Consider the following 4,157-nt stretch of genomic DNA (forward strand, 5'->3'; position numbering starts at 1 on the left):
CTTGGTGGACAGAAAGATCCCATAGCACTATGTGGAAAAAGCAGAGAACAAATCCCTGGGTGCCATAGCCAATATTTATCACTCAATCAACATCGTACAAGTAGGTTTGTGTAGGTTACCATCTGTGGAATCATGCAGTGCACCAATTAGCATCTGTGTTTGCCAACATACCAACAGTGGCTGCAGAATGTGTACACTGGTATTGAACATAGGAACCTACAAGCAGGAGTAGGGCATATGACCTTTGGAATCTGCTCTACCATTCAAGCTCATGGTTGATTTGGTTGCTGTCTCCACTCCGTTTTACTCTCCCATAACCCCAGCCTCACCTGTCCACCAAAGCTCAGTCTAACTCAGGCTTGAGTAAGTTTAAAGACCCCACTTCCACTGCCTCCCAGGAAAGAGAATTTGCCAGTATAATGCACCCCAGACAGGAACAAATTCTCCTTAATGGTAGATAACACGGTGTGAGGCTGGATGAACACAGCAGGCCAAGCAACATCAGAGGAGCAGGAAAGCAGGACGTTTTGGGTTGGGACCCTTCTTCAGAAAAGGGGGAGGGGAAGGGGATTCTGAAATAAAAAGAGAGAGAGGGGGGAGGCGGATAGAAGATGGATAAAGGAGAAGATAAGTTGAGAGGAGACAGACAGGTCAAAGAGACGGAGTTAGAGCCAGTGAAGGTGAATATAGGTGGGGAGTTAGGGAGGGGATAGGTCGGTCCAGGGAGGACAGGCAGTCAGGGGGGCGGGATGAGGTTAGTGGGTAGGGGATGGGGTGGGACTTGAGGTGGGAGGAATGGTTAGGGAGGCCTGCACTGTCACAGAGAGAGGCCTGCACTGTCACAGAGAGAGGCCTGCACTGTCACAGAGAGAGAGGCCTGCACTGTCACAGAGAGAGGCCTGCACTGTCACAGAGAGAGAGAGAGGCCTGCACTGTCACTGAGAGAGAGGCCTGCACTGTCACTGAGAGAGGCCTGCACTGTCACAGAAAGAGAGAGAGAGGCCTGCACTGTCACTGAGAGAGGCCTGCACTGTCACAGAGAGAGACCTGCACTGTCACAGAGAGAGAGAGAGGCCTGCACTGTCACAGAGAGAGGCCTGCACTGTCACAGAGAGAGAGAGAGGCCTGCACTGTCACTGAGAGAGAGGCCTGCACTGTCACTGAGAGAGGCCTGCACTGTCTCAGAGAGAGAGAGAGGCCTGCACTGTCACTGAGAGAGAGGCCTGCACTGTCACTGAGAGAGGCCTGCACTGTCACTGAGAGAGGCCTGCACTGTCACAGAAAGAGAGAGAGGCCTGCACTGTCACTGAGAGAGGCCTGCACTGTCACAGAAAGAGAGAGAGGCCTGCACTGTCACTGAGAGAGGCCTGCACTGTCACAGAAAGAGAGAGAGGGCTGCACTGTCACACAGAGAGAGAGGCCTGCACTGTCACACAGAGAGAGAGGCCTGCACTGTCACTGAGAGAGAGGCCTGCACTGTCACTGAGAGAGAGGGCTGCACTGTCACACAGAGAGAGAGGCCTGCACTGTCACAGAGAGAGGCCTGCACTGTCACAGAAAGAGAGAGAGGCCTGCACTGTCACTGAGAGAGGCCTGCACTGTCACAGAAAGAGAGAGAGGCCTGCACTGTCACTGAGAGAGAGGCCTGCACTGTCACTGAGAGAGAGGGCTGCACTGTCACACACAGAGAGAGGCCTGCACTGTCACACAGAGAGAGAGGCCTATACTGTCACTGAGAGAGGCCTGCACTATCAGCTGTTTCACTTGAGCATTGGCAATCTGCTCCACCTTCCTCAGTGTGGTGCCTCTCTCAGGAATACAGACGCTCGCATGGAGCACTGATGCTACAGGCAGCTATATCCGGTTGAATTCTCTGCTGCTGACAAATCCAGCAGAAGCTTTCCGTCTGTCTTCATGTCACACCAGAACATGAAGCACATGGTTACGTCACGTCATCAGACGAGGATGGCACAGATGGAATTGTGTAACATTTTCTGACAGAGCTTTCGCACACATTGCCCTTGTGTAATATAAATTTGAGGCTGGAACAGTTGGGAAAAGAAGCAAGAGAAATAGTCAGGTTAGGCAGGAGCAAGGCAGAGAATGAGGCAGGATTGATAAGTTTAACCGCATTTACTTCAGACAAGAGGCCTGACAAGTCAGGCCAATAAACTCAGGGCATGGTTGGGAACATGGGACTAGGATATCCTAGCAATTACAGAGACATGGCTCAGAGATGGGCAGGACTGGCAGCTTAATGTTGCAGGGTACAGATGCTATAGGAAGGGTCGAAAGAGGTGGGGGGGGCATGAGAGTAGGGAGAGTGATGTTATTGAGTAGGGATAACATTACAGCTGTACTTAGGGAGGATAATCCTGGGAATATGTCAGTGAAACAATAATGAGGTGGAGGTGAGAGATAAGAAAGGGATATTGATCTTGTTAAGATTGTACTACAGACTCCACTCCACGAGTAGTCAGCAAGGAATTGAGAAATAAATTTGTAAGGAGATCTCACATTTTTGTAAGAGCCTGGCTGGTAGGTTTAGGGAATACTGGATGACAAGAGAAATTGAGCTGCTGTTCAAGAAAAAGGAGGAAGCATATGTCAGGGATAAACAGCAGGGATCGAGTGAATCCCTGGAAGAGCATAAGGGCAGTAGGAGGACACTTAAGAGGGAAATCGGGAGGGCAAAAAGGGGACATGAGGTAGCTTTGGCAAATAGAGTAAAGGAGAATCCAGAGGGATTCTACAAATACATTAAGGACAAAAGATTAAACAGGGAGACAATAGGACCCCTTAAAGATCAGCAAGGCTACCTATGTGTGGAGCGGCAGGCGTTGAGGATGATACTAAGTGAGAATTTTGCATCAGTGTTTACTGTTGAGAAGGACATGGAAGCCTGGGAACTTGGGGAAATAAATAGTGACATCTTGTAAAATGTCCATATTACAGAGGGGGTGGTGCTGGGTGACTTAAAACGCATAAATCCCTGGGATCTGACCAGGTGTATCCCAGAACTCTGTGGGAAACTAGGGAAGTGATTGCTGAGCCAGTTGCTGAGATACTTGTATCATCGATAGCCGTTGGTTAGGTGCCGAAGACTGGACTTTGGCTAATGTGGTGCCACTACTTAAGAAAGGTGGTAAGGAAAAGCCAGGGAACTATAGACCATGAACCTGATTTCAGTGGTAGGCAAATGTTGGAGGGGATCCTGAGGGACAGGATTTATATATATATGGAAAAGCATGGACTGAGTAGGGATAGTGAACGTGGATTTGTGCATGAGAAATCGTTTCTCACGAACTTGGTTGAGTTTTTGAAGAGGTGACAATGAAGATCGATGAAGGCCAGAGAGGTGAACATTGTTTATATGGAGATAACACGGTGTGGAACTGGATGAACTCAGCAGGCCGAGCAGCATCAGAAGAGCAGGAAAGCTGACATTTCGGGTCGGGACCCTTCTTTCCTGCTCCTCTGATGCTGCTTGGCCTGCTGTGTTCATCCAGCTCGACACCTTGTTATCTCAGATTCTCCGGCATTGGCAGTTCTTACTATCATTGTGTATATGGACTTCAGCAAAGCATTCAACAAGATTCCACATGGTAGACTAGTTACCAAGGTTAGATCACATGGATTCCAGGGACAGCTAGACTTTTGGATACAAAATTAGCTTGAAGGTAGGAGATGGTACTCCAAATGTGGCATCACCAATGTATTTTTAGCCATTCACAAGATGGCTAGGTCAGCATTTATTGCCCATCTCTAACTGCCCAGAGGGCAGTGAAGAATCAATCGCACTGCTGCGGGTCTAGAGTCACATGCTTGAAGAGTGGTGGTGGAGGGTTGCTTTTCAGACTGGAGGCCTGTGACCAGTGGTGTGCCACAGGATCAGTGCTGGGTCCACTGCTTTTTGTCATTTATATAAATAGTTTGGATGTGAACATGGTTAGTAAGTTTGCAGGTGACACGAAAATTGGGGGTGTAGTGGAGAGTGAAGAGGGTTATCTCAGAGTAAAATAGGATCTTGATCAGATGGGCCAATGGGCCGAGGGTTAGCAGATGGAGTTTAATTTAGATAAATGTGAGGTGCTGCATTTTGGAAAGGCAAATCAGGGCAGGACTTATACACTTAATGGTAAGGTCCTTACCATTGG

The sequence above is a fragment of the Stegostoma tigrinum genome, chromosome 19 (genome assembly GCF_030684315.1).
Source record: "Stegostoma tigrinum isolate sSteTig4 chromosome 19, sSteTig4.hap1, whole genome shotgun sequence".
Lineage (NCBI taxonomy): Eukaryota > Metazoa > Chordata > Chondrichthyes > Orectolobiformes > Stegostomatidae > Stegostoma > Stegostoma tigrinum.